Source organism: Salvelinus alpinus, chromosome 2 (assembly GCF_045679555.1).
Source record: "Salvelinus alpinus chromosome 2, SLU_Salpinus.1, whole genome shotgun sequence".
In the NCBI taxonomy this organism is placed as follows: domain Eukaryota; kingdom Metazoa; phylum Chordata; class Actinopteri; order Salmoniformes; family Salmonidae; genus Salvelinus; species Salvelinus alpinus.
This window is the reverse complement of record NC_092087.1, coordinates 1,071,131-1,085,435: the sequence shown is the minus strand read 5'-3', so window position 1 is coordinate 1,085,435 and position 14,305 is coordinate 1,071,131. Positions and strand designations below refer to the sequence as shown.

The 14,305-nt window shown below is 50.2% G+C and overlaps 1 pseudogene; it reads left to right on the top strand.

The window, feature by feature from the left end:
* Positions 1 to 13,358, top strand: part of LOC139552655 (BTB/POZ domain-containing protein KCTD6-like) — a 34,602-nt pseudogene extending 21,244 nt beyond the window's left edge.
* The last annotated feature ends 947 nt before the right edge of the window (positions 13,359 to 14,305 follow it).

Below are 14,305 nucleotides of genomic sequence, written 5' to 3'. Positions count from 1 at the left end.
GATATTCCAGGATGAGATGGTGAAGGCCTTGGGATATTCCAGGATGAGATGGTGAAGGCCTTGGATATTCTAGGATGAGATGGTGAAGGCCTTGGATATTCCAGGATGAGATGGTGAAGGCCTTGGATATTCCAGGATGAGATGGTGAAGGCCTTGGTATATTCCAGGATGAGATGGTGAAGGGCTTGGGATATTCCAGGATGAGATGGTGAAGGCCTTGGGATATTCCAGGATGAGATGGTGAAGGCCTTGGATATTCCAGGATGAGATGGTGAAGGCCTGGTACAGTGAGGGAAAAAAGTATTTGATCCCCTGCTGATTTTGTACGTTTGCCCACTGACAAAGAAATGATCAGTCTATAACTTTAATGGTAGGTTTATTTGAACAGTGAGAGACAGAATATCAACAAAAAAATCCAGAAAAACGCATGTCAAAAATGTTATTAATTGATTTGCATTTTAATGAGGGAAATAAGTATTTGACCCCTCTGCAAAACATGACTTAGTACTTGGTGGCAAAACCCTTGTTGGCAATCACAGAGGTCAGACGTTTCTTGTAGTTGGCCACCAGGTTTGCACACATCTCAGGAGGGATTTTGTCCCACTCCTCTTTGCAGATCTTCTTCAAGTCATTAAGGTTTCGAGGCTGACGTTTGGCAACTCGAACCTTCAGCTCCCTCCACAGATTTTCTATGGGATTAAGGTCTGGAGACTGGCTAGGCCACTCCAGGACCTTAATGTGCTTCTTCTTGAGCCACTCCTTTGTTGCCTTGGCCGTGTGTTTTGGGTCATTGTCATGCTGGAATACCCATCCACGACCCATTTTCAATACCCTGGCTGAGGGAAGGAGGTTTTCACCCAAGATTTGACGGTACATGGCCCCGTCCATCGTCCCTTTGATGCGGTGAAGTTGTCCTGTCCCTTTAGCAGAAAAACACCCCCAAAGCATAATGTTTCCACCTCCATGTTTGACGGTGGGGATGGTTTCTTGGGGTCATAGGCAGCATTCCTCCTCCTCCAAACACGGCAAGTTGGGTTGATGCCAAAGAACTCAATTTTGGTCTCATCTGACCACAACACGTTCACCCAGTTGTCCTCTGAATCATTCAGATGTTCATTGGCAAACTTCAGACGGGCATGTATATGTGCTTTCTTGAGCAGGGGGACCTTGCGGGCGCTGCAGGATTTCAGTCCTTCACGGCATAGTGTGTTACCAATTGTTTTCTTGATGACTATGGTCCCAGCTGCCTTGAGATCATTGACAAGATCCTCCTGTGTAGTTCTGGGCTGATTCCTCACCGTTCTCATGATCATTGCAACTCCACGAGGTGAGATCTTGCATGGAGCCCCAGGCTGAGGGAGATTGACAGTTCTTTTGTGTTTCTTCCATTTGCGAATAATCACAGAAACTGTTGTCACCTTCTCACCAAGCTGCTTGGCGATGGTCTTGTAGCCCATTCCAGCCTTGTGTAGGTCTACAATCTTGTCCCTGACATCCTTGGAGAGCTCTTTGGTCTTGGCCATGGTGGAGAGTTTGGAATCTGATTGATTGATTGCTTCTGTGGACAAGTGTCTTTTATATAGGTAAGAAACTGAGATTAGGAGCACTCCCTTTAAGAGTGTGCTCCTAATCTCCGTTCGTTACCTGTATGAAAGACACCTGGGAGCCAGAAATCTTTTTGATTGAGAAGGGGTCAAATACTTATTTCCCCCATTAAAATGCAAATCAATTTATAACATTTTTGACATGCATTTTTCTGGATATTTTTGTTGTTATTCTGTCTCTCACTGTTCAAATAAACCTACCATTAAAATTATAGACTGATAATTTCTTTGTCAGTGGGCAAACGTACAAAATCAGCAGGGGATCAAATACTTTTTTCCCTCACTGTATATTCCAGGATGAGATGGTGAAGGGCTTGGTATATTCCAGGATGAGATGGTGAAGGCCTTGGGATATTCCAGGATGAGATGGTGAAGGCCTTGGGATATTCCAGGATGAGATAGTGAAGGCTTTGGATATTCCAGGATGAGATAGTGAAGGCTTTGGATATTCCAGGATGAGATAGTGAAGGCCTTGGGATATTCCAGGATGAGATGGTGAAGGCCTTGGGATATTCCAGGATGAGATGGTGAAGGCCTGGGATATTCCAGGATGAGATGGTGAAGGCCTTGGATATTCCAGGATGAGATGGTGAAGGCCTGGGATATTCCAGGATGAGATGGTGAAGTCCTGGGATATTCCAGGATGAGATGGTGAAGGGCTTTCGATATTCCAGGATGAGATGGTGAAGGCCTTGGGATATTCCAGGATGAGATGGTGAAGGCCTTGGGATATTCCAGGATGAGATAGTGAAGGCCTTGGGATATTCCAGGATGAGATAGTGAAGGCCTTGGATATTCCAGGATGAGATGGTGAAGGCCTTGGATATTCCAGGATGAGATGGTGAAGGCCTTGGATATTCCAGGATGAGATGGTGAAGGATTGGGATATTCCAGGATGAGATGGTGAAGGCCTTAGATATTCCAGGATGAGATGGTGAAGGCCTTGGGATATTCCAGGATGAGATGGTGAAGGCCTTAGATATTCCAGGATGAGATGGTGAAGGCCTTGGGATATTCCAGGATGAGATGGTGAAGGCCTGGGATATTCCAGGATGAGATGGTGAAGGATTGGGATATTCCAGGATGAGATGGTGAAGGATTGGGATATTCCAGGATGAGATGGTGAAGGCCTTGGATATTCCAGGATGAGATGGTGAAGGCCTTGGGATATTCCAGGATGAGATGGTGAAGGCCTTGGATATTCCAGGATGAGATAGTGAAGGCCTTGGGATATTCCAGGATGAGATGGTGGAGGCCTTGGATATTCCAGGATGAGATGGTGAAGGCCTTGGATATTCCAGGATGAGATGGTGAAGGCCTGGGATATTCCAGGATGAGATGGTGAAGGCCTGGGATATTCCAGGATGAGATAGTGAAGGCCTTGGGATATTCCAGGATGAGATGGTGAAGGCCTTGGATATTCCAGGATGAGATGGTGAAGGCCTGGGATATTCCAGGATGAGATGGTGAAGGCCTGGGATATTCCAGGATGAGATAGTGAAGGCCTTGGATATTCCAGGATGAGATGGTGAAGGCCTGGGATATTCCAGGATGAGATGGTGAAGGCCTTGGATATTCCAGGATGAGATGGTGAAGGCCTGGGATATTCCAGGATGAGATGGTGAAGGCCTGGGATATTCCAGGATGAGATGGTGAAGGCCTGGGATATTCCAGGATGAGGTGGTGAAGGCCTGGGATATTCCAGGATGAGATAGTGAAGGCCTGGGATATTCCAGGATGAGATGGTGAAGGCTTTGGATATTCCAGGATGAGATGGTGAAGGCCTTGGATATTCCAGGATGAGATGGTGAAGGCCTGGGATATTCCAGGATGAGATAGTGAAGGCCTTGGATATTCCAGGATGAGATGGTGAAGGCCTTGGATATTCCAGGATGAGATAGTGAAGGCCTTGGATATTCCAGGATGAGATAGTGAAGGCCTTGGGATATTCCAGGATGAGATAGTGAAGGCCTGGGATATTCCAGGATGAGATGGTGAAGGCCTGGGATATTCCAGGATGAGATGGTGAAGGCCTGGGATATTCCAGGATGAGATGGTGAAGGCCTGGGATATTCCAGGATGAGATGGTGAAGGCCTGGGATATTCCAGGATGAGATAGTGAAGGCCTTGGATATTCCAGGATGAGATGGTGAAGGCCTGGGATATTCCAGGATGAGATAGTGAAGGCCTGGGATATTCCAGGATGAGATGGTGAAGGCCTGGGATATTCCAGGATGAGATAGTGAAGGCCTTGGATATTCCAGGATATCTGTCTGGGAAGTCTGGGAGTGTCTCGTTGGTCTGGGCGGGGTGTCTATTAATTTGTTGCTCCTGTGTGAAGTGTTGGGGGTGAGTTTGAGAGCGATGTCCTTTAGGGTCCAGGCGAAGGTGGGCACTGCTTCCTTGTAGAGGTGGACCTGGTCATAAAGGCTGTTCAAGTCCAGGGTGGAGTGGTGGGCCAGGAAAACATTTGGTTTTGAGGCACAATCACGGAAAATACTTGCTTTTACCCGCTGTATGGTAGCAGGGTGGAAGTCTTTTCGTGGTAGCAGGGTGGAGAAAACCACTTGTGCGTTGGGGAACGTAGAAGAAGCTTTTTCAATCCCTCACTTTCCTGCTGGGGCCTATGGTCATTTGCCTGTGTGTATTATTATGTGGCTGGGTGACCTTAGTTGGTCCTCAGACAGAAGGTCTAAGGCATGCTGGGTGTTTGGACACCAGAGTTTAGAACCTCTTGTATATATTTCCAGTTTGAGTCCATAAGAAGGACAATCTGTGTCTTGTGTATGGCCTCAGTGGGTGTGGGGTGGTTTTCAGGAGGGCTATCAGGGTGGCCGACGGGGGGGTGCTCAGAAGGGTCTGTCCCTCTGTGATTTTGACGCTATGGTCAGGGGTGGACTTCTGCTATGGTGTCTAGACTTTTGTCTGGAGCTGAGGTGGGCTGTTCTGCTGGCTTCTCTGGGGGTGGCCACCTCTCTAATGGGTTGTTCTCTGTCACACGCCATCCCCCTCACCCTCTCCTCCAGCAGTCTGATCCTCTCCTCCATCCCCCTCACCCTCTCCTCCAGCAGTCTGACCCTCTCCTCCAGCAGTCTGATCCTCTCCTCCATCCCCCTCACCCTCTCCTCCAGCAGTCTGATCCTCTCCTCCATCCCCCTCACCCTCTCCTCTAGCAGTCTGATCCTCTCCTCCATCCCCCTCACCCTCTCCTCCAGCAGTCTGATCCTCTCCTCCATCCCCATCACCCTCTCCTCCAGCAGTCTGATTCTCTCCTCCATCCCCCTCACCCTCTCCTCCAGCAGTCTGATCCTCTCCTCCATCCCCCTCACCCTCTCCTCCAGCAGTCTGATCCTCTCCTCCATCCCCATCACCCTCTCCTCCATCCCCCTCACCCTCTCCTCCAGCAGTCTGATCCTCTCCTCCATCCCCCTCACCCTCTCCTCCAGCAGTCTGATCCTCTCCTCCATCCCCCTCACCCTCTCCTCCAGCAGTCTGATCCTCTCCTCCATCCCCCTCACCCTCTCCTCCAGCAGTCTGATCCTCTCCTCCATCCCCCTCACCCTCTCCTCCAGCAGTCTGATCCTCTCCTCCATCCCCCTCACCCTCTCCTCCAGCAGTCTGATCCTCTCCCTCCATCCCCCTCACCCTCTCCTCCAGCAGTCTGATCCTCTCCCTCCCTCCATCCCCCTCACCCTCTCCTCCAGCAGTCTGATCCTCTCCCTCCCTCCATCCCCATCACCCTCTCCTCCAGCAGTCTGATCCTCTCCTCCATCCCCCTCACCCTCTCCTCCAGCAGTCTGATCCTCTCCTCCATCCCCCTCACCCTCTCCTCCAGCAGTCTGATCCTCTCCTCCATCCCCCTCACCCTCTCCTCCAGCAGTCTGATCCTCTCCTCCATCCCCCTCACCCTCTCCTCCAGCAGTCTGATCCTCTCCTCCATCCCCCTCACTCTCTCCTCCAGCAGTCTGATCCTCTCCTCCATCCCCCTCACCCTCTCCTCCAGCAGTCTGATCCTCTCCTCCATCCCCCTCACCCTCTCCTCCAGCAGTCTGATCCTCTCCTCCATCCCCCTCACCCTCTCCTCCAGCAGTCTGATCCTCTCCTCCATCCCCATCACCCTCTCCTCCAGCAGTCTGATCCTCTCCTCCATCCCCCTCACCCTCTCCTCCAGCAGTCTGATCCTCTCCTCCATCCCCCTCACCCTCTCCTCCAGCAGTCTGATCCTCTCCTCCATCCCCCTCACCCTCTCCTCCAGCAGTCTGATCCTCTCCTCCATCCCCCTCACCCTCTCCTCCAGCAGTCTGATCCTCTCCCTCCATCCCCCTCACCCTCTCCTCCAGCAGTCTGATCCTCTCCCTCCCTCCATCCCCCTCACCCTCTCCTCCAGCAGTCTGATCCTCTCCCTCCATCCCCCACACCCTCTCCTCCAGCAGTCTGATCCTCTCCTCCATCCCCCTCACCCTCTCCTCCAGCAGTCTGATCCTCTCCTCCATCCCCCTCACCATCCTCCTCACCCTCTCCTCCAGCAGTCTGATCCTCTCCCTCCATCCCCCTCACCCTCTCCTCCAGCAGTCTGATCCTCTCCCTCCATCCCCCTCACCCTCTCCTCCAGCAGTCTGATCCTCTCCCTCCATCCCCTTCACCCTCTCCTCCAGCAGTCTGATCCTCTCCTCCATCCCCCTCACCCTCTCCTCCAGCAGTCTGATCCTCTCCTCCATCCCCCTCACCCTCTCCTCCAGCAGTCTGATCCTCTCCTCCATCCCCCTCACCCTCTCCTCCAGCAGTCTGATCCTCTCCTCCATCCCCCTCACCCTCTCCTCCAGCAGTCTGATCCTCTCCTCCATCCCCCTCACCCTCTCCTCCAGCAGTCTGATCCTCTCCCTCCATCCCCCTCACCCTCTCCTCCAGCAGTCTGATCCTCTCCCTCCATCCCCCTCACCCTCTCCTCCAGCAGTCTGATCCTCTCCTCCATCCCCCTCACCCTCTCCTCCAGCAGTCTGATCCTCTCCTCCATCCCCCTCACCCTCTCCTCCAGCAGTCTGATCCTCTCCTCCATCCCCCTCACCCTCTCCTCCAGCAGTCTGATCCTCTCCTCCATCCCCCTCACCCTCTCCTCCAGCAGTCTGATCCTCTCCCTCATCCCCCTCACCCTCTCCTCCAGCAGTCTGATCCTCTCCCTCCCTCCATCCCCCTCACCCTCTCCTCCAGCAGTCTGATCCTCTCCCTCCCTCCATCCCCCTCACCCTCTCCTCCAGCAGTCTGATCCTCTCCCTCCCTCCATCCCCCTCACTCTCTCCTCCAGCAGTCTGATCCTCTCCCTCCATCCCCCTCACCCTCTCCTCCAGCAGTCTGATCCTCTCCCTCCCTCCATCCCCCTCACCCTCTCCTCCAGCAGTCTGATCCTCTCCCTCCATCCCCCTCCCCCTCTCCTCCAGCAGTCTGATCCTCTCCCTCCATCCCCCTCACCCTCTCCTCCAGCAGTCTGATCCTCTCCCTCCATCCCCTTCACCCTCTCCTCCAGCAGTCTGATCCTCTCCTCCATCCCCCTCACCCTCTCCTCCAGCAGTCTGATCCTCTCCTCCATCTCCCTCACCCTCTCCTCCAGCAGTCTGATCCTCTCCCTCCATCCCCTTCACCCTCTCCTCCAGCAGTCTGATCCTCTCCCTCCATCCCCTTCACCCTCTCCTCCAGCAGTCTGATCCTCTCCTCCATCCCCCTCACCCTCTCCTCCAGCAGTCTGATCCTCTCCTCCATCCCCCTCACCCTCTCCTCCCGCAGTCTGATCCTCTCCTCCATCCCCCTCACCCTCTCCTCCAGCAGTCTGATCCTCTCCCTCCATCCCCCTCACCCTCTCCTCCAGCAGTCTGATCCTCTCCCTCCATCCCCCTCACCCTCTCCTCCAGCAGTCTGATCCTCTCCCTCCATCCCCCTCACCCTCTCCTCCAGCAGTCTGATTCTCTCCCTCCATCCCCCACACCCTCTCCTCCAGCAGTCTGATCCTCTCCTCCAGCAGTCTGATTCTCTAGTGCTCTGTTCTTCTCTTTCTCCTGTAGATGTTGTCTCACTACAGTCCAGAGTGCTGATAATGTCTCTCTCCACCTCCAGCTCTCTGGGTCTGGTTAAAGGGGAGGTGTTGTGCCAACATTCTATTTCCATGATTCCAAAAGTTCACCAAGTGTTCTGATGTAAATCTCTATTGCAACATTTGGTTTAAAATAAGGCCTAGTATTATTGCCTGTATTGTGGCAGTGTGGTAATGATCTCAAATGAGTGCAGGAAATGATTGTTGAATTGAACAGTATAAAACAATCAGAATGGAGAAAGTCCCATTTTGAAATAATGTAGAATATATGTGTTGCCACCCTAGGGTCATGCACTACTCATGAAGCAAATTTAGAACTTTTATTAATCAAAAACATAAAATACCATCAAAAATGTGGAAAATATCATTGTATGATATTTTGGCCATATCGCCCAGCCCTATTCGCCAAATTGATAAGGGCCAAATCAGACGAATCTATGAATGTCTTGTTGACAGTTCTTCATCCCTGCATTTTTTTTTATGACTCTTTTTCTCTCTCTGACTTCTGCAGGGTCCTCCACTGTAGCTGCTTGTTCTGTTCTGCTGCCTAGAACAGATCCCAGGTGTGACAAGAAAAGACAGGAATAACAGACGGAACAGCCATTCGTTCCACCCTGCCTCTGTTCACCCAGGGAGGAGGGTGGCGGTGCGGGTCGTATGGTTGTGAACAGGAATATTCACGACAATACAGTGGTGCAGATGGAGACTGGGGATATATGGTGAGCGTCAATAAGAGTAAGTGACAATCCATGTGTTGTGAAGGAGGTGAAATGTGATGAAATAGGCTACAACAGTTAGAATAGGTCAGTGGCAGCCTGGTCCCAGATCTGTTTGTGCTGTTATGTGACGATGAATAGGTCTAACAGTTGGCTTCCATTAACATATATGATCCAGTTGGCAAGACAGTACAAACAGGCCTTGGGACAGACGAGACAGCACAAACAGGCCTTGGGACAGACGAGACAGCACAAACAGGCCTTGGGACAGACGAGACAGCACAAACAGGCCTTGGGACAGACGAGACAGCACAAACGGGCCTTGGGACAGACGAGACAGCACAAACGGGCCTTGGGACAGACGAGACAGCACAAACAGGCCTTGGGCCAGACGCGACAGCACAAACAGGCCTTGGGCCAGACGCGACAGCACAAACGGGCCTTGGGCCAGACTAGACATTTGACAAAGGATTTACACTGCCAGTTTGTTTCTTTTTCTGTCTCCTGTAGATGGCTGTCTTTACAGAGCCTTCAGAAAGTATTCACACCCCTTGACTTATTCCACATTTTGTTGTTACAGCCTGAATAAAAAATTTATTCTTTTTCTCACCCATCAACAAACAATAACTCATAATGATGAAATGAAAACATGTATTGAAAATGAATTACAGAAATGTCTCATTTCAATTCACACCCCTGAGTCAATACTTTGTAGAAAAAGCTGCAGTTACTGCTGTTTTGCTGGTAAGTCTGTAAGAGCTTTCCACACATAGATTGTACATTTGCTCATTTACTGTTTTTAAAAATTCTTCAAGCTCTGTCAAATATGTTGTTGATTAATGCTAGACAACAATTTTCAGGTCTTGCCATAGATTTTCAACTAGATTTAAGTCCAAACTGTAACTCGGCCACTCAGAAACATTCACTTTCTTCTTGGTAAGTAACTCCAGTGTAGATTTGGCCTTGTGGTTTAAATTATTGTCTTGCTGAATGGTGAATTAATCTCCCAGTGTCAGGTAGAAAGCAGACTGAACCAGGTCTTCCTCTAGGATTGTTCCTGTGCTTAGCTCCATTCAGTTTATTTTTTATCCTGAAAAACTCCCCACTCCTTAACGATTACAAGCATACCCATAACAAGATGCAGCCACCACTATGCTTTAAAATATGGAGAGTGCGGCTCAGTAATGTGTTGTATTGGATTTACCCCAAACATAACACTTTGTATTCGGGACAAAAAAGGTAATTGCTTTGCCACATTTTTTGCAGTATTACTTTAGTGCCTTGTTTCAAACAGAATGCATGTTTTGGAATATTTTTATTCTGTACAAGCTTTCTTCTTTTCACTCTGTCATTTAGGTTAGTATTGTGGAGTAACTACAATGTTGTTGATCCATCCTCAGTTTTCTCCTATCACAGCCATTCAACTCTGTACCTGATTTAAAGTCACCATTGGCCTCATGGTAAAATCCCTGAGCGGTTTCCTTCCTCTCCGGCAATTGAGTTAGAACGCCTGTATATTCATATTGACTGGGTGTATTGATACACCATCCAAAGTGTAATTTAATAATAGTGTTCAGTATTCCGGCTGTGACACCAAAATGTGGATTAAGTCCATGGATGCTTTCTGTAGGCACTGTAATGTGTTTTGTGTCTGTCTCTAGATGACTGACCCGGTGACCCTCAACGTGGGTGGCTGTCTGTACACCACGTCCCAGGCCACCCTGCAGCGCTACCCTGACTCCATGCTAGGGGTCCATGTTCCACGGAGACTTCCCCACCTCACGCAACGCTCAGGTACTTTGTCACAGTTTTGTAGGTATACAGTGCATTTTTGTTACGTTACAGCCTTATTCTAAAATGGATGAAATCGTTTTTCCCCCTGCATTAATCTACACACAATACCCCATAATGACAAAGCAAAAACTGTTTTAGTTTTTTAGAAAATTGTGCAAATGTATAAAAAATAAATAACTGATATCACATTTGGATAAGTTTTCAGACCCTTTACTCAGTACTTTGTTGAAGCACCTTTGGCAGCGATTACAGCCTCAAGTCTTCTTGGGTATGACGCTACAAGCTTGGCACACCTGTATTTGGGGAGTTTCTCTCATTCTTCTCTGCAGATCCTCTCAAGCTCTGTCAGATTGGATGGGGAGCGTCGCTGCACAGCAATTTTCAGGTCTCTCCAGAGATGTTAGATCGGGTTTAAGTTCGGACTCTGGCTGGGCCACTCATGGACATTCAGAGACTTGTCCCGAAGCCACTCCTGCGTTGTCTTGGCTGTGTGCTTAGGGTCGTTGACCTGTTGAAAGGTGAACTTTCTCCTCAGTCTTAACCTGCTCCAGAGTGCTTTTCATCAAGGATCTCTCTGTACTTTGTTCCGTGTATCTTTCCCACGATCCTGACTAGTCTCCCAGAACCTGCCGCTGAAAAAACCTCCCCACAGCATGATTGATGAGGGGGGAAAAGGATTTAATCCATTTTATAATAAGGCTGTAACGTAACAAAATGTGGAAAAAGTCAAGGGGTCTGAATACTTTCTGAATGCACTGTACACACCTGTATGTCTGCATGATATGGGAATATGACAGTCTTTGATTTGACAGGGACACTAACTACTTTGATAGAGATGGGCCCCTCTTCCGCTACGTCCTCAACTAGTCCTCCTGGACTAGTAACCAGCAGGTAGCCTAGGGGTTAGAGTGTTGGACCAGTAACCAGCAGGTAGCCTAGGGGTTGGAGTGTTGGGCTAGTAACCAGCAGGTAGCCTAGGGGTTAGAGCGGTGGGCTAGTAACCAGCAGATAGCCTAGGGGTTAGAGTGTTGGACCAGTAACCAGCAGGTAGCCTAGGGGTTGGAGTGTTGGGCTAGTAACCAGCAAGTAGCCTAGGGGTTAGAGCGGTGGGCTAGTAACCAGCAGGTAGCCTAGTGGTTAGAGCGTTGGACTAGTAACCAGCAGGTAGCCTAGTGGTTAGAGCGGTGGGCTAGTAACCAGCAGGTAGCCTAGTGGTTAGAGCGGTGGGCTAGTAACCAGCAGGTAGCTAGTGGTTAGTGTTGGACCAGTAACCAGCAGGTAGCCTAGGGGTTAGAGCGGTGGGCTAGTAACCAGCAGGTAGCCTAGTGGTTAGAGTGTTGGACCAGTAACCAGCAGGTAGCCTAGTGGTTAGAGCGTTGGACCAGTAACCAGCAGGTAGCCTAGTGGTTAGAGTGGTGGGCTAGTAACCAGCAGGTAGCCTAGTGGTTAGAGCGGTGGGCTAGTAACCAGCAGGTAGCCTAGTGGTTAGAGTGTTGGACCAGTAACCAGCAGGTAGCCTAGTGGTTAGAGCGGTGGGCTAGTAACCAGCAGGTAGCCTAGTGGTTAGAGTGTTGGACCAGTAACCAGCAGGTAGCCTAGTGGTTAGAGCGGTGGGCTAGTAACCAGCAGGTAGCCTAGTGGTTAGAGTGGTGGACCAGTAACCAGCAGGTAGCCTAGGGGTTGGAGCGGTGGGCTAGTAACCAGCAGGTAGCCTAGTGGTTAGAGCGGTGGGCTAGTAACCAGCAGGTAGCCTAGGGGTTGGAGCAGTGGGCTAGTAACCAGCAGGTAGCCTAGTGGTTAGAGTGTTGGACCAGTAACCAGCAGGTAGCCTAGTGGTTAGAGCGGTGGGCTAGTAACCAGCAGGTAGCCTAGTGGTTAGAGCGGTGGACCAGTAACCAGCAGGTAGCCTAGGGGTTAGAGTGGTGGGCTAGTAACCAGCAGGTAGCCTAGTGGTTAGAGCGGTGGGCTAGTAACCAGCAGGTAGCCTAGGGGTTAGAGTGTTGGACCAGTAACCAGCAGGTAGCCTAGTGGTTAGAGCGGTGGGCTAGTAACCAGCAGGTAGCCTAGTGGTTAGAGCGTTGGACTAGTAACCAGCAGGTAGCCTAGGGGTTAGAGCGGTGGGCTAGTAACCAGCAGGTAGCCTAGGGGTTAGAGCGGTGGGTTGCCGGTTCGAATCTGAGCCAGCAGGGGATTATCCTCTTAGTGTGTTTCTCGTGGGTGTTAAGATAAAATAAATAAACATTTCAGTGTCTTTGTCTTGACATTTAAAGTAATATCCTTCTTCTTCTTCAGAGGCATACTTCTACCAGATCGAGCCGTTGATGCAGTCTCTCACCGACACTAAACCCCTCTACCCCCTGGACACATTTTGAGGAGGTGCTGGAGCTCTCGTCAACCAGGAAGCTCTCGTCAACCAGGAAGCTCTCGTCAACCAGGAAGCTGTCCATGTACTCCAACCTTGTTGCCGTCATCATCACCCAGCTCACCATCACCACCAAAGTCCACTCGCTACTGGAGAGGGTGTCTTAACAGCTTCACCAAGTGGATCAAACACATGATTGATTCCAGTGACTTCCAGGTGTCCTTCACCTTTTGGTCCGTGTGACTATCACCAGGAGGTGTCTCTGAGAGTGCACCTGTTGGACTATATCACCAAACAGGGCTTCAGGAACACCAGGGTCCACCAGATGAGTGAGAGGGCCAACGAGAACACAGTGGAACACCACTGGACTTTCTGCCCGGCTGGCTCGCAAGGTCGACGACTGACCAGGATGATTTGGGGTTCATTTATTGCTGAGTGGAAATCAACTCCTAGTACTTACTATCACCCTGGTCATAATCAACCCTGGTTGTAACCCTGGCTGTAAACCTGGTCATAATCACCCCTGGCTGTAACCCTGGTCATAATCACCCCTGGCTGTAACCCTGGTCATAATCACCCCTGGCTGTAAACCTGGTCATAATCACCCCTGGTTGTAAACCTGGTCATAATCACCCCTGGTTGTAACCCTGGTCATAATCACCCCTGGCTGTAACCCTGGTCATAATCACCCCTGGTTGTAACCCTGGTCATAATCACCCCTGGTTGTAACCCTGGTCATAATCACCCCTGGTTGTAACCCTGGTCATAATCACCCCTGGTTGTAACCCTGGTCATAAACCCTGGTCATAATCACCCCTGGTTGTAACCCTGGTCATAATCACCCCTGGTTGTAACCCTGGTCATAATCACCCCTGGTTGTAACCCTGGTCATAATCACCCCTGGCTGTAACCCTGGTCATAATCACCCTGGCTGTAACCCTGGTCATAATCACCCTGGTCATAATCACCCTGGCTGTAAGCCTGGTCATAATCAACCTTGGCTGTAACCCTGGTCATAATCAACCTTGGCTGTAACCCTGGTCATAATCACCCCTGGTTGTAACCCTGGTCATAATCACCCCTGGTTGTAACCCTGGTCATAATCACCCCTGGTTGTAACCCTGGTCATAATCACCCTGGCTGTAACCCTGGTCATAATCAACCCTGGCTATAATCCTGGTCATAATCACCCTGGCTGTAACCCTGGTCATAATCACCCCTGGTCATAATCACCCTGGGCATAATCACCCCTGGTCATAATCAATCTGGTCATAATCAACCCTGGTCATAATCACCCCTGGTCATAATCACCCTGGTCATAATCAACCTGGCTGTAACCCTGGTCATAATCACCCCTGGTCATAATCACCCTGTTCATAATCAACCCTGGCTGTAACCCTGGTCATAATCACCCATGGTCATAATCACCCTGGTCATAATCAACCTGGCTGTAACCTTGGTCATAATCACCCTGACTGTAACCCTGGTCATAATCACCCTGGTCATAATCACCCTGGCCGTAGCCCTGGTCATAATCACCCTGGCTGTAACCCTGGTCATAATCAACCCTGGTCATAATCACCCTGGCTGTAACCCTGGTCATAATCAACCCTGGTCATAATCACCCTGGCTGTAACCATGGTCATAATCACCCTTGTTCTAACCCTAGTCATAATCACCCTGGTTCTAATCACCCTGGCTGTAACCCTGGTCATAATCAACCCTGGTCATAATCACCCTGGCTGTA